Here is a 22,925-nt window from a genome sequence, read left to right on the forward strand (position 1 = left end):
CAAGAGACCATTCAAAAAAGGTATTTGGTACCAGATAGGACTTTTGTTTTATCTGCCCAAAGAGGTGTTAACCTAGATCCCGCTTCCTCCAGTTCCCTTGTACCCAGTGAAGGAAGAGGGTATTATTTGTATTGTTTTCCTATTGACTGTTTGGTAACCATGGAAGGGTTTGTAACCTAGAGGCTGTTTACTACCCACTGTCTAATCCCTTTGTTATTATTCCCTCCGAGTGCCACCAGCAGGTTGAAATCCTTCTGACCGGCTTCTAAATACTTAGAAATGTAACAACAATATTTTCTTGGTTTTAGTTAGTGATTTTTCTCTGATTAATGGTATAAAAAAAGACTCAGAGGGAAAAGCTACATTAAAAGATTTATGGATATATACATATGCCCTAAACACTTAAGACCATGATTGAGTATGATTCACACCAACTTCAGAATGGTTATCTTTGGGGAGTGCGGGAGGGAGCAGGGCCAGGAGAGGGGGTTTTAGCTGCGTCTGTAATGCTTGCTTGAAAAGAGGCGGCGGAGCGAGAGCGTTATATGGGTGTTCGCCTTGTTTTGGGTAGCTCAGAAATACTGCACAATTAAAAAACTTTAAACTTCGCCAAGTTAAAGAAACTGATTAAAACTATCAAAGAATGCATAGCAAACAAGCGCTCTTGCTAGGAACTTCGAGCTTGCTTCAACATGCGCCTCTGCGGTTTCTCAGATTTGAGAAAGACAAACACAGGCGGTTGGTTGTGTGAGGAGTCGTCTTGCTATCTTTTTCTCTTTTTTTTGGCCTTCCTATTCACCGTGGAGATTACCAGCAAAACTTATCTCCAAAACGCGCACGTCTAGAAAGCAAAAAGCAATCTGGAGGTAGAAGGGTTACCTTCATTTTCTTATAAATTGGGGATTTGTGTGTGGGCATGTAAAAAAAAGAAACCGGGAAATTTGGAGATGTTTCTTTCTATGCAGCCAAAGGACTTTATACATCTTCTTCCAAACGAATTTCTTCTTGGCTCCTTGGCAGGAAGAAATCGAGTGACTCTTCTGGTGGCTTTCCCTTTTTTCGGAGAGTCCAGGATTGCTTTCAGGATAACGTTTCTTCTTGCCCATGGTGCTTTGCTGTGACATTGTAATCGCCTCTGCTCAACCGAATAATACAAATGGGTTGTTTCTATGGTATCGGCTAAGCGGGATGAAAAGGTGAAACCCTAGATCTTGCGCCGCGGGATCACGGTGCTCCCGCCCCCACCACGGTCCGAGCGCCCGGGCGGCCGAGCCCGCTCGTCTGTAACCGCCCGGGCGAGTCCACGCAGGAGAAAGAAGATGACTTTAGTTTACGCTGTCGCGGCGCCCCGAAATCCCCGCCAACCCCTGCTGTCCGCGCTCCCAGGAGCTCCGTCCTGGTGGGGAACTTTGAACCGAAGGCGACTGAGGGTCGCGCAGTCCCGCCCCGTTAGGCTTCGTACAGCCGCCGGGCAGGTGCCCGAGGCCGGGCGCACGCGCTCGGGCGCCGGCCGCGCGCAGGCTTCCCCCGGGCGGGCGCCTGGCTCCGATCCCGGGCGGAGGGTCTGCCGGGGCGGCGGCGGGAGCGACCACCACTGGCCCCGCCTCGGCGCCCCTCCCCGGCCAGGGCTTCTCTGTGGGTCGTGACCGCGCGACAGGTGCACTTTTCCTGGACGGAGAACACGAGGCAGACGAGCTGGGGTCCGGCGTCCCTGCGGACGTGCTCTGACGCTTCCCCGCACCTCCATTCCAGCCTCGCCCGTCTCCCTGATCCCTCTCAACCCCCCGCCGGAGGCTGAGGATCGGGGGTCCATGGGTTTGGGAACCTTTGAAACTCGAGGGGAAAAAGACAAGACTTCACGCCGGTGCTTCTGCCCTGGCCTGCCGGGCCCGGGGTCCAGGTCCGGCGTCCGGCCCCTCCAGCCGGCGGGGCGGGAGGCGGCGGGAGCTCGGGTCAGTCTCCCAGCCCCTGTCCTGGTGTCCGCGGTGTGGAGGGGCTGGGGGAAGGGGAAGGAGGGAGAGGGAAGAAGGGAGACAGGGCGAAGGGGGCGTGCCGGGCCGGAGGGGTGGGGAGAGGGGAGGGGCTGCGAGGAGGGGGAGGGGCTGCGAGGAGGGGGAGGGGCTGCGAGGAGGGGGAGGGTCGGGCCGCGCGTGAGGACTTGAATGAGAACCGGTTGCGGCGGCGGCCCTCGCTCTTCCTGGCCCGCCTCGGGGGCTCTGCTGGCCGAGGGGAGAAGTGCCCTTCTGGGGGAGGTCTTGTCCACCTCGACAGGGTTTGGAGCTGGAGTCACAGGGCCAACAAGTCGTCACCCCCACACCTTGGCGGGCGCCCCCGTGCCCAGGTCTCGAGGACTCTTCATCTGCCGGACACTCCAAGTGGAGCAGGTCGGTGCGTTTCGGGGAGCAGGGGCCGAGAGCGGGGACCGTGCGCCGTCCAGGGGCGCAGGAGCCAGGGGGCGCAGGAGCGCAGGTGCCGAGTTCCGCTCCCCGAGCCCAGCCGAGACACGCTCGTGAGCGCTGTTATGCGTGGGGTCCCCCAAAACCTCGTGCGGAGAACTGGGGTCCCCTCATTCACGAGGACGCGGGGTGCGAGCCCGCGCCGGAGTTGAGCGCTGGGCCTCGCGGCGGAGGGTGCGCCTGCGGAGGGTCAGGCGGCGCCCGGGGGGCTGCACCCGCAGGGTCCCGACCCCTCCCGGACCGCGTCTCTCCCCCGCCAGGGGACTGCGGTGTCCGCACCCCGGGGCCCCTCGGAGGAGCGGGTGCGCTCCGCGCGGGGGGCTCCGTCTCCTCCGCAGGTTCCCGGGAGCTTCGGGGCGCCGGGCGGCGGGGGTGGGGGGGTGTCTGCGCCTGCGCGCTCTGCGCCCGCGCGTTCCCATGGCGACGGCGCCGCGCGGTCGGCCGGGCGCGGGTCCCGGCGCAGCGGCCTCGTCCCCGGACCTTCTCTTTGTTGTTCGTGGCTCGGCGTCACTTTGTGATCTCACTTTGAGGTTAGGAGTTCGGCATTAGAACAATGGCTAACTGAGCTGAAAAAGAAGACGCCCCTACCCGGCCCCCCGCATTACCAAAATGGTGAGAAAGTGCTTATCGGGGCGGTAATGGAGTGTCCCCTCTTCTGGCCCACGAACGTGCAGACTGATAAAGTGCGTTTGCTTCCCGGGAGGCAGGTAGACGTCCGTCGGGCGATGCTCTGGGTGGGACCTGCGTCCTGGGGGAGGTGGAGACGAGCTGCGCTCCCGGGGCACCGAGGTCGAGGAGCAGATACCAGGGCTTTCCCAGCAGAGGTGCTGGTTTTCCAGTTGCCCCGCGTTTTGGTCTCTTCTGGGTTAATTTTCTGCAGGAACGTTTCAAGAAACCTTGACGCGGACCAGTCAGATTTCTCAAGCCTTCTGTTAAGAGAGTCATTTCTTAAAATTGTGAGTCTTGACAGCTCCATATTCTTTTAAAAATCCCGTTTGTCTACGCAGATTAGCGTTTGGCAAGGGCCGACATCATAAGGGGTGTGCAGATGGAGCTGTAGCTTCTTGTTGCTCATTTTTCTTAGGTCAATATTGGGCAGCATGATTGATAAAACTAGTTGCTGTTAGGTAGACGTTGGTTAGAATTAACGTAACTGCTAATAAAAGTTTCAAAGTGGAGTTACTCTTCCTGGGATAAAGTGTGACGTAAAAATACCTTACCTGAAGTAATGTATGAGTACTGTCTTGCTGTATCCTATTTTTAAATAATTTGCTTTCCAGAATACCAAATGTTCGTTAGTGCTAGAAGCTTTCAGACAATATCCTTCCACCATCAGCAAATGGAGTCCGCATAATATTACTCTTCAGATGATTAGCAAATAACATGCTGTTAAAGTTACCTCTCCCATCCCATTGGTCATAAATGCCTAGACATTATGCAATCTATCTAGCTCAGATGTTAAAAAATATCCAATTAAGTTTTTTCCCTTTTCTCATAACTAAAAAAAAAGAAAAACTTGTCATTTTCAGGTTCAGATACTTTGTGACCCTATTTGATGGCTTGTAACTGGCTCCACTTCCCTAATTCTCAGTGACATGTGTTTCTGCTGGTTCCAGGAGGTAAACTGCAGTTTAGCAGATGATGGGATAATGGGGTTGGGAGTGCTTGGGGAAGGTTGGGAGGAGGCTGGTGGGCGGAGCCAGGATTTATATTCTTCATAAAAGCTGCTCAAGTCGTTGCTTCTGTTTGATACGTTTTCCCACATCATCAACATCAATTAAACTTATATTTAGAATTAGTCTTCTCAATAATTATAAAGATAGAATTATAAAAATAGAATATGATAAAGGTGCTTTATGTTAGGGTGCCATAATACTGGGGAAACTACTAATTAAATGTTTTCTACTTAATTTATTCATTTAGTCAACAAATATTTATTGAAAATTATATATAAGGCAGGTTAAATAAATCCAGATTCCTGCCCCAATGAATTACGTGGTGAGTTCTAGGGGCCAGCCCGGTGGCACAGCAGTTAAGTACGTGTGCTCCGCTGGGGTGGCCTGGGGTTCGCAGGTTCGGATCCCCGGCGCGCACCGACACACCGCTGGTCAAGTCATGCTGTGGCAGTGTCCCATATAAAGTGGAGGAAGATGGGCACGGATGTTAGCCCAGGGCCAATCTTCGTCAGCAAAAAAAAAAAAAAATAGGATGATTGGCAACGGATGTTAGCTCAAGGCCAGTCTTCCTCACACACACACAAAAAAGAGTGGTGAGTTCTGGAATAATTCTAATGCTGTTTCCGGTGTCAGGGTAAAACCCTATCTGTGTGGAGCAATTCAGGAGAAGAGGTGATTTAGTGCTGTGCAGTCAGACATCTAGACTCAGAAACAAATGCTTACACTTAGATTAAAAAAACCCTGGACATTGTTTGTGAACATTTTAGATAAGAGTGTATATACATGGTAAGAAGCATTGTGCGCACCTGTCTCCTTACATTTTTGTAGTACAGACTTTGCCCTAAAACTTGCAGTCTTGGCGAGTGCAGCTTTGAGTTTGGGAGGAACAGAGAAACCCTGTGATTCTCAGGTTTCTCAGATGGAGATAAGGTGAGTGATTCTGCGGTCCTTTGTTCTGGCTCCGTGTTTCGTGACATAATAAACCTCCCGCAGCTCCCTTCTCAGAAGAGTGGGTCTGCACACTTGAAGGATCATGACTATTATTTCTCTGAGGAAAAAAGAGGGATATAAAATTATGATAGAAGGATAAAAGGAATACAATTGGGCATTTAAACATTTTAACTTTTGAGCTGGAATAATTTCTAGGCGTTTTTAGTGAGTCTGGACTCTATTGAAACCCATTACAGCCGTGACAGACCTCTGGTGTTAAGATATTGGCCAAGGGTGACAAACATTCCCTCTTGTCATTCCAGGACATGGACGGTTAGGGAGAGTGTCGTCTCCTCTCCTTCACCACCTCGTGAGTCTAATAACAGTTATCGGCTCAGAGAGCTTGCTGAAGAGCATCCCCATTGGGTTATTGCTCTTTGTCTGGGAGGCTCAGACTTAGCTGTGAATGTGGCCCAAGTGGTGCAGAACTCATCACTTTGAACAGTGCTTCCTCGGCCTAGGAAGCATGTTCTCTCCTCTCTGGTAGGAGCTTATTCCAGGCTGGCTCTGCTCACAAGGAAAATCATTTAGACACAGTTCAGTGGACACTCACTCACATCTCTTTGACAGCTGTGACCGTTTTTGTTTAAGGAGAAATCCAGTACTTCTGTAGGAGGGTGTGCCGATTAGAAGTGCATTTTAAGAAGCCCATGAAGAAGTTTACACAGCTTTGTGTTATTATCATCAAGGTCTCTGTCTTCTGTGCTTCAGAATAAAAGGGCAGAGTGGATGCAGAAGAGACAAGTAAGAAAACTTTTATAGCAAAGTTAAAAACGTCGTCACCGACTCTGTGTTTTGGATGCACTAGACTGAGTGCCTGTGCTTCATTGTCATCATAAAATTACAGAGCAGAAAGACATCTGCCATGTTTGTTACATAATTGGGAAACCAGGGCCCAAGGTTGCTAAATGATTTTCTTAAAGTCACGCAGCTAATAAATTGCAGAACTGGGATGAAAGTGCCGAAGTTCTGATTTCTAATGATCCTCTTGTGTCCAGGAAATCTAGGGCGAGCAGATATGAAATCCTTGCTCTAGACTTGGTGTTTGCAGCTATATGAAATTGCTGTAGTTGTGGATATAAGATGGTGAAACATCAGCAGTGTTATATGATTTAATGTAATTTCATTGAATGGAATCGACAGCGGGCACCTTCTGATATTTGGTTATAAGCATGTGTGTATTACGAGCACCTCTATGGTGCACGTGCGTAAATGCAAGAGAAATCTTGTTCAGTATCTGTTTTGGCCTGAGGAATTCTGACAAGATTAGGATTTAATACAAGGGGGGACAGTTTTTCTGATTACTTAGTGTCCAGTTAAACAAGGGGTTCCGGAAGAGAAGGAGGAAATTGACATTAATGTATTCCAACCATGTGCCTGAGCTTTTACTTTATGTTGCTTTAAAACTCATAATAATCGAGATGCAGGAATTATTATCCCATGTTACTGATGAGGCTCAGAGAGGTTAGTTTCTTGCCCAAGATCTAAGTGAGTATGGAACAGATTTCAAATTTGAACCCAGGTCTGTCTGCCTCTGTGCTCTGTTACATCATGTTGCCACTCAGAAAAGCAACATTAAATTTATGAAAAATACTGACTTGGTTTTCTTTTCAAATTCACCATTCCATCCAAAGTATAGAAAGGTGGAAGTGTTTCTCATCAGCTTTTTGGTGAGTGGAGAAGCTGTATGCCCCATATGGAGTCCAGGAGGTTGTAAATTCAGGCCTGGTTCCAGAAAAACATTGAAGACTTTGTGTAAACTGTGTTGGCTATTTGTTTAGAAGCGAAAGTTGTTTAGGTTCCCTTCTTCAAATGCTCTCCACATCAGAGGGGCCCACTTATCACTTCCGGGCTGTCGTCACATGGTGGTGGGTCTAGGAGGACCCCTCATGATTTTGATGTGTATTTTCTGGCATCCCAAGACTTCGATATTGCTTTTATCTTAGAAAAACTTTGCTCACTCAATACTTGCAATAGTGTTGAGAGACTTACTGCTGGATAGAACCAGATGGTGTCTTGTAACATTTTTCAAATTGAAGACCAGAATCATCTTGGACAGTTGCTGAAAATGTCTAAACTTACGCCAGAAGCTGGAGTTTTGGTGCTCCTGAAACTGCTCTGTTGTGGTGTTGAGAGATTGAAATTGGACTGTAGTGAGCTAGTTTCAGATTTGCGGTGTTTCTGATCTGGTTTACCCACAAGGAAACCGAGGCTCAGGATGTCCCCACTCACAGCCGAGCTGGGACTTGAACGTTGACGTTGCTGGCAGACGCCTGGTCTAGTGTTCTCAGCAGCACGCCACACCTCTCTCCTGGGCTTCTTTCCTCCCTGTGTTCCTGACTCCAGGGGAGAGGAAATGGCTGAGGGTTTCGGAAAATGGAATGCTGGCCTTCACTGTGGGATTCAGCCTCGACTCGGGTACCGCACAGGGTCTGGAGGGCTGTCTGGGTTTCCCTCTTCATGAGTTTGTTTTCTGTGGCTTATCCTACAAGCAGCCTCTTTTCTTGGTGGCTGGTTCTTCTGAATATAGCAAGGGACCTGCAAGCCTGTCCCACCATTCTGGTGCCCATGCGTTCCCTGTTAAATTGCCACTGGAAGGCAGAAGGATCTCGGTGAGTGCTGGCGAATGTGAGTTACTGATTAACTCATCTACGGCAATCACGGTTTCTCTTGCACCTGCCGTCACTTCCTTGTTGCTAGTCCACAAGAACCAAACATCTGAATTCGGCTTCCCTCTCTCCTCCCTCTTCAGTTTAATTGAAGGGGCCCCTGGACCTTGGAGCGGGTCTCCGTGGACTGCAGGTGGAGCCTCACAACACTGCCCCTGCTGGGAAAGTTGAAGATCTTTGCGTTTTTTTCGGGGGTCTGAATCTTGGACCGGAAGTTAGGTGAGTTGATTTGCTGTGTAATCGTATGCAATTTGGTTCTCTGGACCTCTTATTTCTTTTAGCTGAACAACTTTCTAACTTTGAGTGATAAGGGAGATGTTGAAAAGAATTTTTTTTCTTTTTTTTTTTTTTGGTGAGGAAGATTGGTCCTGAGCTAATATCGGTGCCAGTCTTCCTCTGCTGTGTATGTGGGACGCTGCCACAGCATGGCTGATGAGTGGTATGTAGGTCTGCACCCGGGATGTGAACCTACCAACCCTGGGCCGCCGAAGTAGAGCATGCGAACTTAACCACCGTGCCACTGGGCTGGCCCCCTAGAAATTTATTTTTTAAAAAGAGATTTCTTTATAGAAAAGAGTAGTATGTTCATATAAGGAGTTAGGATTATGTAAAGATCCTTTGATTTTTATTTCAATTTAAGGACTCTTGGTCCCATATAATCGTCTGTGTAAAAGAGAAAAAAGGGAAGGTTTGTTGTCTGCATATAGACTATTTCTACCCAGGAACTAACAATGTTGTTGCTGGGAGACGGACACCAGAGGGAACTAGTCACTGTAGACTTGTGCCTTTTGAATTTTGAAACTTCAACATAATACACAAAATTAAAGTAAAAAAGAGAATATGTTTAATAATAAATAAGTAACCACCTCCTGGCTCCTAACTGGTAGGAATAGGAGGCTGGGAAGCAATTTTAAAGAAAAGAAAAGCAATTTTATTTCTTACTATCTTTTCAAGTCTCACTGAAGTTTACATTTAGTAATTTTTTTTTCACATTTAGTAACTTTTAAAAGCAGTGTTCTTTAAGTTCTTCTGGATTTCGATAACAGGTCTGGGGAGGTTTTTAGAGTTTTCGTAGTTTTCTTCCGTCCCCTGAAGCATCAGCTACTGGCTGCAGCCAGACTCGGTGGCTGATGGGAAGGAGGTCGTCCCTCCTGAGCTAGACCTGTCCTGTCGCAGAGTTTGTGGAGTGAAGGCTAGAAAGTACCACCCGCCCCCACGTCTTTTTTTTCCCATGAGGAAATCCCTGTAATGTGATTATTGTCTTATTTTCTTGAGCAGTGTCTAAATGTGAATGTCAGAGGAATCTTTTCTTTTCAAATTGCAAAAGGAAAAAAAAGGCTTGAATACAAATGTTTTATTCTGAACCACAGCTTTTCTTGTTTTAAATAGGTTGTGAATTGGAAGCATTTTTGTATTTACTGGGTGAATCGTTAAAATACCGTCTTGGGGAAAAAGTGAACACAAACTGTGTACCAACTTCTTTTTCACTCCTCAGAAGAGAGAAATGTGAAATCTGTTATTTAGTGTCCCAGTTTCAGTCAAAAGCAGAAACTCAAGTCAGGACCAGTTCTCAGCATATTCTTAAAAATTTCCCCTCTCAAATTTGGTGAAGTCAATAAAAAAGCGTATATTTTACTCACAAAATTCTTATTGCTGTGTTACTTTTTATTTGTTGGAAAACAATAACTGAAGAGATTATACATTCTCAAGCTTAGAGATTTCTAAAGCTTAAAAGGGCATTTCATGAAAATTCTCTCTCACAGCTCTGTCCCTCAGCCATCCAGTTCTTTCTCTAATAGACCAACCTTGTTATTCGTTTCTTATGTATTTTTTCAAAAAGATATTTTATATATATAAGCAAATACATATGGATGCTTTTTTCCTTCTTTTAAAGATCAAATGGTGTTGCACTATCCACATGACTCTGCGTTTTTTCTTGTAATAAAATATTTTGTATATCATTCCATATCAGCATATAGAGCTTCTTAATTCTTTTTTTTATGTTTTTACTTTATTTTTTTAAAGCATTTTTAGGTTCACAGCAAATTACCCCCAGACATGCATAGCCTCCTCAATTATCAATATCCCTGACCAGAGGGGTACATTTGTTATAATCGATGAACCTACATTGACACGTCGTCGTCACCCAGAGTTCATGGTTTACATTAGGTCCACTCTTGTGTTGTACCTTCTGTGGGTTTGGACAGGTATGTAATGACAGATATCCATCATTATAGTATCATACAAAGTATTTTCATCTCTCCCCCACCCTTCGACCCCTGGTAACTGCTGGTCTTTTCAGCGTCTCCATAGTTTTGCCTTTTCTAGAACATCCATAGTTGAAATCACACAGTATGCAGCCTTTTCACATTGGCTTCTTTCACTTAGTAACGTGCATTTAAGTTTCCTCCATGTCTTTATGGGTCGATAGCTCATTTGTTTTTAGCACTGAATAATATTCCATTGTCTGGATGCACCACAGTTTGTTTATCCATCCACCTACTGAAGGACATCTTGGATGCTCCCAAGGTAAACACCAAGGATGCTCCCTTGGTAAATACCAAGGAGTGTGATCGCTGGATTGTATGGTAAGAGTATGTTTAGTTTTGTAAGAAATTGCCTAACTGTCTTCCACACTGGCTGTGCCATTCTGCTTTCCCACCAGCAGTGAATGAGGGTTCCTGTTGCTCCACATTCTCCCAGCATCTGGTGTTGTCAGTGTTCTGGATTTTGGCCATTCTGATAGGTAGTTAAGTGGTATCTCGTTTTAATGTGCATTTCCCTGATGATGTATGTTTTCATATGTTTATATGCCATCTGTATATCTTCTTTGAGGAGCTGTCTGTTAAGGTCTTTGGCCCATTTTTTAATCCAGTTGTTTGTTTTCTTATTGTTGAGTTTTAAGAGTTTTTTGTATATTTTGGATATCAGTCCCTCATCAGATGTGTCTTTTGCAAATATTTTCTCCCAGTCTGTGGCTTGTCTTCTCATTCTTTTGACAGTATCTTTCAAAGAGCAGAAGTTTTAAATTTTTATGAAGTCCAGCTGATCAATTCTTTCTCTCATGGATTGTGCCTTTGGTGTTGTATCTGAAAAGTTATTGCCAAACCCAAGGTCACCTGGGTTTTCTCCTATGTTATCTTCTAGGAGTTTTATACTTTTGCATTTTACATTTAGGTCTCTGATCCATTTTGAGTTAATTTTTGTGAAGTGTATGGTTTGTGTCTAGATTCATTTTTTTACATGTGGATGTCCAGTTGTTCCAGCAACATTTGTTGAAGAGACTGTCTTTGCTCCGTTGTATTGCCTTTGCTCAGTTGGTTCCATTTATGTGGGTGTATTTCGGGGCCCTTTATTCTGTCCCATTGCTCTATTTGTCTGTTCTGTGTCCAGTACCACAATGTCTTGATCACTGTAGCTTTAGAGTAAGTCTTGAAGTTGGATAGTGTCAGTCTCCAGCTTTGTTCTTCTCTTTCAATGTTGTGTTGGCTCTTTTGTGTTTCTTTATTTTTTTAATGGCTACATATTTTCCACTGTATGGATATGCTAAAATTTAACCAGATTAATGGACAATTAAGTTGCTTCTGATCTTTTGAAAACAATAGTGCAATGAATAACCCTATATATACACCATTTTGCACATGTTCAAATATAGTTATAGGATATATTTTTGGAAGTGGGCTTCCTAAGTCAAAGGTATGTATGCTTGTAATTTTGATAAATATTGCCAAATTGGCCTTCATAGAACTTGTACAATTTTTACTCCTATCAGAAATGTATTACAGTGACGATTTCTCCACACCCTCACCAACAGTTCCTCATCAAACTTTTTGATTTTTGCTAATCTGAGAGGTAAAAAATTAGCTTCTTGGCATAGACGAAACTTGCCTTTCTCTTTTTCACTTTTGGGTGACTTTACAAATTTCCATTTTGAGCATAGCCTCAGAGCAGAGGGTGTCACTTGATTCTTTCCATTGTAGATTAAAAGAGCAACTTTTAAGAAGAAGCAAATGAATAGGCGTCTGACCGCTGCTCGGTAGAGGAACAGAGTCGGCACATTTACTTTTCTTAAATAATATGTTTAGTTGCCTTTCAAACTTCCTTCCAAATCGCAACGTTTCATGAATCTCCTCAGGTCTAGGGAGCTGATATCTTTGGTTCCCAAAACCACCCCCAGTCCTGGCGCGATGGTGTCCGCGTGGGGCTTCGCTGTAGCACCGCTTGGTTCCGGTCCGAGAGTTGAAGCTTGCTTCAGTTCCTGTTGTGCCTGGGGCTGCATGGGTTCTCATCTCCTCGCATGGCTGGGGGAAAGAAGTGTCGTCCTTCAGCCTCCTGTTGGCTCTGCTGCTGTTCGCCCGGACACTCAGGAGATCTCTGCTCTTCCTTGGTGGGGATGAGATTCTCATGGGATAATGGAGTATTCTGAGGGTGGCAGTGACAATATTCTGGGTTTTGGCCGCCAGAATATTGTGTCTCACTCCGGTTCCCACAATTTTAGAGTGAACGTACTAGGTAATCAAGGGGAGAAAACCGTGCCGGAGAATATAATATGTGAAGACATATAGACCAGGGACAAATAACCAGGGATTGGTTTCAGTGTCTTTAATTTAATCTTTTTTTTGTACTCGTTTAAGAAAAAACCACCAAAATCCACACTATAAATTTCATTTGAGGAATTGGTAATACTGTTTGGTTTTATTTGCCTATTTTTTCTCGTTAATGCTTTCTAGACACTTTTCTTCAGATTGTTTCTTCAGCAACTTCAGATGGGCAGTTAGTTAGACTTAAAGGATCAAGAACTTACAAGCTTGAAGAGAACTGTTCATGTGAAGTATGCTGGGTGCATTTATCTACCACCACCAGCCTCTGATGTTTTCACAGAGCTTCATAAGAATTAAGGATTCAGCATGTGAAAAACAAAGCTGAGTTTCCACAATTTAAAATATTTGACTAGATTTTTTTTGACGCTTTTTTAAAGATTTTTATTTATTTATTTTTTCCCCCCAAAGCCCCAGTAGATAGCTGTATGTCATAGCTGCACATCCCTCCAGTTGCTGTACGTGGGACGCAGCCTCAGCATGGCCGGAGAAGCAGTGCGTTGGTGCGCGCCTGGGATCCGAACCCTGGCCGCCAGCAGCGGAGCGTGAGCACTTAACCGCTAAGCCACGGGACTGGCCCTTGACGCTTTTTTAAATTGAGAATTCTTATGACCAAATTAGGTTTACTGTCTCATCTGCTTCTCTGTTGCTTTGAGGACCTTGTACGTTTCTTTTTTTATAATTTCTGATATAAGAATATCAGAATTGCATTGATAATAAGCTCTCTATTGACCAACTCTATAAGGTTAACATCTCTCCTGGCTAAACTAAACTTTCTTTTTTATTTTTATTTTTTGCTGAGGAAGATTCCCTGAGCTAACATCTGTTGCCAGTCTTCCTCCTTTTGTATGTGAGCCGCCACCACAGCATGGCCACTGACAGCCAAGTGGTGTAGGTCCGTGCCCGGGAACCGAACCCTGGCTGCCGAAGCAGAGTGTGCCGAACTTAACCAGTAGGCCACCGGGGCTGGCCCAAAACTAAACTTTAATTCTTATCTTTACCACCATTATCTTAGGCTAAAATCTTTATAAAATTACTGTTTTTATGATCACTATTATCTTTCTAAAGAGAAGTCTATCTCAGGATTTATATTCTGAATAATTTATGTTTAAGCATTCTTGGTGAAATGTTATTTTTGCCAATTTCTGTGTATGTTCTTTGTTTTATCATTTGTGTTTAAATAGCACATTAACAGCACACGTTAGTGAGTTTTACCTTGATAACTGAGCGCGGTATTTTGGGCGTCTGCAGCTCCTTCCTACTGGATGCCCGACCCCTCTTGTAAACCTACTGGTCTTTGGGGTCTGGCTCTGACCCCACCCTCCAGGAGCTCTTGTGGACTCACACAGCATGCTTCGTTTGCCATCTCTCATATGTTCTGCCCTTTTCTGTGCAGGTTTTATATAAACCTTTTCTCTTCTACGTGTGCCCTCTCCCATCTGGGTCGTTAGCTCCTTGGTGACTGGGACTGTGTTTAGGCCCTCTCCATCCCCTCCGTATTGATGGCGCCTACAGCACGGCACAGAGCATACTTGTGGGTTGTTTGATTCATAAATTGATTGGCGGCCGGTATAGCCTTTTGCACCTCAAGGGCTCCTGAACTCCTATGTTTGGGCACAAAAAGGGGAGGCCCTCCCCCTTCTGATCCTGCTCTGTGGTCGGGAAGGAGGGATGGAGTTGACTGGAGGTTTAATTGCCCAGTTCAAGACAGGTGTCTTGTTGGTGCTGTGATGACCTCCCTTCTTTCACGGTGGGTGGGGCCGTGGGCAGAAGAGGGGAGATGAACTCAGGAGAGCTGGGAGCTCGGCCCTTCCTGGGGGAGCCCCTCCTGAGACTGAATTTGGGGCATCCTTATATGTGAAGGAATTAGGGGCAGAACTATTCTGAAGTCCATTTCTAATATTTAAAATTTTGTAAATCACTGGTTTTAGAGACAATTAGTATGAATCAAGGATTTTTTGGATGTTAGATCTACACATAAATAGATGAAATTAGAATTGTAAAAAAATCTGTTAGTGTGTCATCAGGAAAAAGAATCTTCAGCTGTGATCTAAGGTGTCACTATTGGGCTAGATTTCAAGATTGACAGCCACTGAGAGTTGAAATCTAATTACCAACAGCCATCCTCTGGGTGTTGTTTTTTCAAGTAGGGTTAATTTTCAATCTGCACTTAGTGTACACTTTTATTTTATTTATTTATTTTTTTGTGTGAGGAAGATCAGCCCTGAGCTAACATCCATGCCAATCTTCCTCTTTTTGCTGAGGAAGACTGGCCCTGGGCTAACATCTGTGCCCACCTTCCTCCATCTTATATGGGACGCCGCCACAGCATGGCCCGACAAGCGGTGCATCAGTGCGTGCCTGGGATCTGAACCCGGGCCGCCAGCAGCAGAGCACATGCACTCAACTGCTATGCTGCGGGACTGGCCCCATTGTGCACACTTTTAAAAGGAAAGAAAATATAAAAAATGATGGAAATATGCCAACCCTGACATGAGCATAAGGAAGTGGGAATGACACTAACTTGGGAAGTCTGGATCCCGTGGCAGACTCTGCCGTACCTGGCAGTGTGGTCTTATTCTCTCTCCATCTTTCTGTCTCTCTCTGATTGTTTTTCTCTCTTTCTCTCTCTTATGGTCATTTTTTATTAGGAAGCAAAATTGCTTAGATCTTAAGAGTGCAGTAGTTCAAATACCGGTGCTGTCACTTGATGGCTGTGGATCTTAGGTAATGCTTAACCTCTCTGTGCTTCAGTTTTCTCTATCTGTAAGATGGAGATAATTACACCTACCCCTTAGGATCATTGTGAGGATTAAATAAAATATACTTGTGAAATATTTACCACAATACCTGGCCCATAGGAAGCGCTAAAATACCAGCAGTTAGTACAGAGTGGCAGGTGCTGAGCTGACATGTTCTGGGGCTCCATCAGGTCCAGATTTGGCTCTGGCTTTGCATGTGAATTCCCAGGGTGCAATTCTGTTTCTAGGAATGTAGGTTACCAACACTTCCACTGAAACAATTTAAAAATGCTGGATACAATAGAAAGATTATTTTCTTAAATACAGTGAAGCAGTAAGAAAGTAATGAATATTCAGGCCAAAGGTAAGTGAAGAGGTGTCTGCTGAGCCAGGAAGCTGGCTTTTGCCTTGAGGACATTTGCCAAACCAGGTTAACTGGAACTTTTGTTTTTGTGGCCTGAGATAAGAAAGACATCGGAGAAGGACCCTCTGGTCATAAAACTGGGATTCCAGAGGTTTCTCCCCCAGTGGAAGGGTGAATTAGAGAAAATGAAACAATCATCGACTCCCATTCCAGCCCTATAAGGCTGTAAGGAAAATCATGTATCAAAACCTTGGTTCTGAGCAGATGCCTGATGGTTTGGGCCTGAGGGTTTGTGACCCTGAGCCAGCTCCCGTACAGATGTGCTGGAATCCCAGTCAGTAGGGGTCAGAAAAGCCTCAGATGAAGTTTGACTTCAAGATTCCCACACTGGGAGTGTCCCTGGTACTGAACAGAAGCCAATTTCCCCTGGTTTTGGAGAAGTCTATTTTTATCCCAGACTGCAGAGAATCCCCACCAATAAAATCAGAAGGAAAATGAGCATCTCATAGTAAAAAAAAAGAAAAAAAAAAATCACTGAACACAAGATATGAACTGAGAACAAGAAACTAAAGAAGCTGATTGGAAAAAGAACCAAATAGAACTTGAAAAAATATATAATAATTGAAAATAACTCAGTGAATGGATTTAACAACAAATTAATCCAACCCGAACAAGGAAATAATCAAGTGAATGATAGATCTGAAGAAGATTTTCAGATGGTAACACAGGCAAAGCAGTGAAAAACCCAACAGAAAGGCTAATCAGTGTGGGAGACAGGGAATTCAGATTCAACATAAGTTTAATTGCAGTTTCAGAAAAGAAGAGAGAGGATAGGAAGAGGTAACATTTAAAGACATAATCACTGAGAATTTTCAAGGACCAGTGAAAAGCACCACTTCACATATTCGTGAAGTCATATGAATCCCATTCAGGATAAGTAAAAAGAAATCCATACATGACAAAATATGATTAAATTGCAGAACACAAAAGATAAAGAGAAGATCTTAAGCAAGATCAGAGAGAAGAGGCAACTTATCTTCAGAGACGTGATAGGTGATGCTGACTGCAGCAGGAGAAGCCAGGAGAGTGTTCCAGCTCATGCACTGGCAGAAATTAACTGTCAGCTTAGGATCAATTTCCATTAAAAATATCTTCAAAAAACAAGGGCAAAATAAAGACTTTTACACTTAGAAAAACCTAGAGAGTTCTAGCGGGTCCTCACTTAGAAGGATATACTTTAGGCAGAAGAAAATTATTCCCAGATGGAAGGTCTCAGAAACCTTCCATGAAGGTTTGAATGAAGCGTGGAGAATGGGAGTTTGTAAGTTGAAGCACATATTGACTGTATAAAATAGTAACAATGACGACTTCAGTGGGAACTTGGTAAAATAAGTGACATAAGCTGGAGAAGAAAAGGAGTTAATATCTTGTAGAGTTCTTGTATGGTTTGGGAGGAAGTTAAAGATATTGATTACATTTAGACTTTAGTAAGTGTGTGTGTTAAAATTTCTAAGGCAACCACTAAAATTTAGTTAAAGAATGAATAACTTACTAGCTAACAGGGAAAATTGAAATGAGAAAAATAATAATATTGTCTTGAAGTCACGAAAGCTGAGAAAAGAAATATAGAATAGGCAAGACAAGTAGCACAAATGAGATGAAGAAATAAATCCAAATGTGTCAGTAGTTACAATAAAGCTAAAGGAACCAAAGATTGTTAGACTGGATGAAAAGTAAAAATTCAGCTATTTGCTGCTTCTAAAAGACATGTCTAAGACAAAAGGATACAGAAAGGTTAAAAGTAAAATAACAGAAAAAGATAAGTGGATCATTAAAAACTAAAAGAAGGCTGGCAATATTGACACCAGACAAAATAGACTTTAAATGCCAAAAAAGCATTTTTAGAGATAAAGAGGGTCGTATTGGTTCAAAAGTTTCAACTCATCAGAAAAAAACTTGTATGCATCTAGTAACGTGGTCTCAATATATATTAAGAAAAAATTAAGAGAACAACCATGAGAAACACATACATTCCCAGTGAGATTTTAGGGCACTTCCTCAGTACTTGATAAAGTGGAAACAAGGTCAGTTACAGGTTTGAACAGTGTGGTTAACAAGTTTGAGCTGATGGACATGTGAAGGTCACTGTATCTCAAAACTGCGGTGTACACCTTATTTTCAAACACACATAGAACATTTATGAAAAGTGACCTCAATGCTGGCATCAGGCAAGTCTTTACAGGGGTCATTGATGGAGAGCACGCAGGCCAGAGCTGTGACCACAGTGCAGCGAAGCTAGAAACATAACAGAAGGAGAGCCATGAATAATTACAGAAGTATGTTTCAAAATGACCCTTGGGTCAAAGAAGAAATTGTAATGGAAATAAGAAAATATTCTTAACTGAATAACAAAAATCCTGTGGGTCAAAACTTTGGGTGGGGTGGGCAGTGAAAGCATGTGTAAATGCTTGTGTAAGAAAAGAAGAAAGCCTGAAAATTAGCCAAATGTCGAAGTTAGAAAGTCAGGAAAGATGCAAAATAGACCCAAAGAAAATAGATGGAAGGAAATAATAGTAATAATTCCATGTTATTCAATGGATAGGATCAATAACGACAAAATTTGGCTCTTTGTAAAAACTAGTAATGTTGATGAACACCTGGCAAGACTAATGTAAAAAGAAGAGAGAGGCACAGATAAACCACATTAGGAATGGTAAAGCAGATTTTGTAGATATTAAGAAGATCATATGATGAACTGCATTATGCTAAAACATTTGAAGGCTTAGAGGAAATGAATAATTTCTAGACAAATACAACTTACCAAAACTACATTAGAAAAAATAGGCTGAATAATTCTATAATTCTTAAATAAAATACACTAGCAGTCAAATATTTCTCCATAAAGGAAGGTCTAGGCTTCGGTGGGTTTATGAGCAAGTTCTACCAAATATTCAAGGAAAAGATAATTTCATACTTGCATAAATCCTTCCAGGGAATAGAGAAATGCATTTTATGAAGCTCTGATAACCTCGATACAAAAACCTGTTGAGCACAATATGAGAAATGGAAATTATAGGCCGACCTTACTTAGGAACATACACGTCAAAATCATGAAACACAAGCAAGCCAAATCCAGTGGTGTATAAAAAAGACACCACGTTGTGAACAAATTGGATTTATCTTGGAATTGCAGGGTTGATTTAACATTAGAAAATTCAGCACATTAACAGATTAATGGAGATATATGTTATGATTGTATCAAAAGATGCAGAGAAAGTGTCTTATAATGTTTAATATCAAATTATGCAAAAAACTGTTCAGAAAATTGGCATAGAAGGGAACTTTCTTAACCTGATAAAGAATATTTACAAATAACCTACAGCAAGCATTACACTTAATGGTGAAACAATAAAATTAAAAGCATTTTGTTTCTTATTAAAATCAGGATCCATTATTCTATGCAACATTGTTTTTCATGGTTGCTATCATACTATTCCTACTTTTTCCCATAGCATTATATCAGAGCATTTTTCCATCCTTGTTACAAAGTCTTTGCAAGCACAGTTGTTAATAACCTACACTACAGTCAATGCTACCCAATGGTTGGTATTTAGTGTTTTAATTTTTGTCATAAAAAATGATACAGTGAAAATTTTTGTGTACATTTTGTATCTTTATTTCTTTTTGATGTATTTCCAGAAGGTGAATTACTGAACCAAAAGGTATGAACTCTTCCAAGCACTGGATACATATGATATACTTGAAACCACCCCTTTCAAATGAAGCATCCAGGGTCTTTGGAGGGTGGACAGTGTATCTCATTGCTCAACAAGAGCGTTTTCAGCTGCTTTATAGAAAAGAAAACACACCTGGAACTTGGGGTTTAGTGGTGTCTCCTGTGAGCCTTAAAAAAATGAACGAAGTACCTTTTATTTCTTTCCCTTTGTGTACATGGCTGGAGGGGCTAGCTGTGGAATTAGGCTGTTTGCAGAGCCCTGTAACAACCAGTGTGGCAGTGCTTGGACCTGTGGGAAGTGGGCGAGGGAGTTTGTGATGGAGGGGGAGGGGAGGACAGTGACCTGCATCTGCAGAGTGGGGTGGGCCCCTCTGACAGGCCTTGGGCCTGACCCGGGCTTCTGAGCTGCTGGGGAAGCTGTCCGCAGGGGACTGGGCCACAGGAGGAGGGCTGCCCCTCCCACCCATCCCTGCACTGTGTCATTCTCTATGTTGTTTGTCTTAAAAGTAGTGGAGAAATGAGAAGAGCAGCTGTCTTTGAAATCTTAGCTTTTAAGTGGATTTAGTTTGAATTCTCAACCTTTCGGGATACCATGGTGCAAAAATTCCCAAACGTGTTGTGTCAGAGGCTGTGAGGTGCAGGACACAGTTTGGGACTTTTCCCCTTGCCTTCCTGTTTATAAGCACTTACTGTTCTACGAATATGACTTCAGAGCCTATTAATTATGTCTTTTGTCTCTCAGCAAGGCTTGAAGAGGAGGGAATCAGCATTCTCCACATCAGTGAAGTGCTGTCCTGTTAATGGGAATTAATTCTGTGGTGTCTCAGGGCTGTTTTAATTTATAATTAAAGATGAGTGGGTTGGGGTATTAGGGAGGGGTTGCCCGTAATCCTTATTGATAGAATGTGGCATATTCAGGTTGGAAGCTCTGAGAGAGCGCCTCATTCACCAGCACCCCTCTTCTGTCGCATAGACGAGGCAGCCGAAGCGAGGGAGGACTGCAGCTCTGGCCTCTGGACATCCCTCACGCTTGCTTGCATTGCCCCTTGATGCCTTACCGCCTCCCATGAACTAGTTGCATTTTCCGACAACAGGGTGAGTTTATGTTTTATTTCTGGCTGTAGCCTCCTTCCTTGTTGTTAGGATTTGGGGGACACATGCACCCCTCAGTTTTCCCGTGGTGTCTGGCCTTGGTGTTTCTGAACTTGGTCCAAGTAGCTCACTCAAATTTCATTGCAGAAAACCTCCCACCATTTTATACTCAAAGGGCCGACGCTTTGATCCTCTCCAGTCTGTGCACCCCAGAGGCTCCTGGCTGGAGGAACAAGGTACGCATTTCTTGAATAAGTAACGATTCATTTAGTCATCTCTGTCTCTTCTTCTTCACTGGCCCATAGTGGAGCTGGACTGAATAGTGGAGGTGGGAAGAATTAGTCTTGTCTGTCGTATTACAGCTCTGGGTGCTTTCCAGCGGGAAGCAGCGTGTTGAGGAGGACACACTGCTGGACAGGGTGTAGCCCTGGGTGGGGACAGTGGATTTGGAGTCTGAAGACATGAGTTTGTGACTCATAGGGCTATCGTAAGGGTCATTTTTTAAAAAGATAAGATGGAAATATTGTATAGCCAAAAAGAGATTTACAGATAATATATTATTATTAAGAAAGATTGTAAAAGAATGAGACTGAGGGTGTGGGTTTCTGAGTGGGCTGTGGTGATAGGAGTCGCAGTAGATAGAGAGTGGAGATGGCAGTCGGCATGACCTCGACAAACCCCTCTACTATCTGTAGATATATACACACACAGAATGTCTATCCCTCTACATAGTTTTCTTTTAGATTTTCCTATTTCTTTTTTCCCTTTAGCAGGTTGTTAGAACTCTGAGTTCCATGTATGAGCTTGAATAGCTTGTCTTTATTAAGCCATTCAAGTGACTTGAACACATTTGTGGTGTTTCATAAAACTCATGTTAAAGCAGTTGACATAGATTTGCCTCACAGTAAGAAACAGCTAAGGGAATCTAAAGATGAAGATAAGGTTACAGGTTTTGCTCTGCTTAAATACGGCTTCAGAGGGTGTGAGGGCGTCCTTTACTACCAGAACAAAGGACCTGAATGGAAAATATCCCTAGGGAAAGCCCAAGTAAATACAGATTCATATTTTGAAACTCAGAGAAGACCACTTCAAAACTTGCCCAAGATCCCCCAGTGAGTCAGTTTTTATAGTTGAAACCAGAATGGACAGTTCATGACCACTAGGTGGATTCTCTATACATTTGGCTCTGCTGACACTTCTCATCAGAATGGAGAGCTCATGACCACTAGGTGGGTTGTCTATACATTTGGCTCTGCTGACACTTCTCATCAGAATGGAGAGCTCGTGAGCGCTAGGTGGGTTCTCTATAGTTTTAATCAGTCAGGACTCTTTGGTTGCAAGTGACAGAAAACCCACTCAGTGTGGCTTAAACACAACTAAACAAAGCAGAAAAGAGAATGTACTGCCTCATTTAACTAAAAAGTGCAGGGATAGCTCTAGCTTCACGTATGACTGAAATGATGTCAACAGGACTTAGTTTCTCTTCATTCCTCTGGGTTGGATCCAGTCTCACACGGATTTTCCCCTTGTAGTGACAGGATGGCTGCCAGGAGGACTAGGTTTTGAGGCTTCACAACTTCACAGTCTCACAACTTCAAGTCCAACAGAAAAAGAAGTTTCTTTTCTCCAACAGTTTGAATAGAAATCTGTGCCTGCCTCTCAGTGATCTGAAACGGGCCATGTGGGCCTCCTCTGCTATGGCCTGGAAGATGCACTTCTCTGATTGGCAGGCCTGAGCCACGAGCCCACCTGAATCGGGATGGAGCTGACACCAGCTAAATCTCATGGACAGAAAGTGGAGAAGGAGTTTCCTAGAGGAAAGCCAGAGGGAGGCACAGCCGCTGTGAGCTTTTTCATGGGGGCTTTAGTTAAATTAGGATTTAACTTCCTGCTGGTCTATGACTGGCCTGCCGTGTGATGCCGGCAACTTTGGTCATGTACCCACGGATAAAAATAAAGAAATGTAGAATGATTATAAAGTGAGCTTTGGAGCATGTAAACTTTTTAGATAAATTTAGTCCATCTGAGGAATCCGCTCTGCAAGCTTACGTGGCTCCTTTTAGTTCTTATTGGGGTTCGGAGTCTCTGAGTAGAGTTGGTTACAGTTTCTTTTTCAAATCACATATATGTTCTGTAGAAGAATGTTTATTGATATGGCTAGAATGTCATAATATATTAGTAAGTTATTAAGTGCAAAAAAGTAGACTACAAAATAATTGGCTTTCGTTTGTGTTTAAAAAAAAAATAGACTGCAGTGTCCCCGGTAGTCGTTTTTGGGTGGTGGGTGGTATCACTATTTAAGTTTTTTGAGCTTTTCTGTGTGTTTCAAACTCTAAAAATGGATAAAAATAAGTTGTTAATGGTAAATAAAATACATATATAATAAATAAATACATGGTTTTTATATACATATATGTATGGTATTTCCTATAACTTAACCATCCACTAAAAAACAAAAAAAATCTACATTAACCTTATTCTGGAGGCGGAATGTGAAACTCGTTTTAATAACGGTCAGTCATTTCTCTACGGAATGTTCCTTAGTCACTGTGAGTTATTTTTGTGACAGTCAAGGATTGGGATCTGCATGTTCTAGAGAGTTC

At 43.5% G+C, this 22,925-nt stretch overlaps 1 protein-coding gene across 8 annotated transcripts in view; it reads left to right on the top strand.

The window, feature by feature from the left end:
* Positions 1–2,319: 2,319 nt before the first annotated feature.
* The window catches only part of PLCH1 (phospholipase C eta 1), a 221,633-nt gene continuing 201,027 nt past the window's right edge, over positions 2,320–22,925 (top strand). For 7 of the 8 annotated variants that reach the window (XM_058550512.1, XM_058550540.1, XM_058550559.1 and 4 more), the window contains exon 1: positions 2,320–2,384. The gene's annotated coding sequence lies outside the window, so the exon portion shown is untranslated. Of the gene's footprint in view, positions 2,385–2,947; positions 3,140–22,925 lie in introns of those variants that run through there. The other variant, XM_058550522.1, reaches the window with a different exon arrangement.

The sequence above is a fragment of the Diceros bicornis genome, chromosome 2, assembly GCF_020826845.1.
Source record: "Diceros bicornis minor isolate mBicDic1 chromosome 2, mDicBic1.mat.cur, whole genome shotgun sequence".
NCBI classification, from domain to species: Eukaryota; Metazoa; Chordata; class Mammalia; order Perissodactyla; family Rhinocerotidae; genus Diceros; species Diceros bicornis.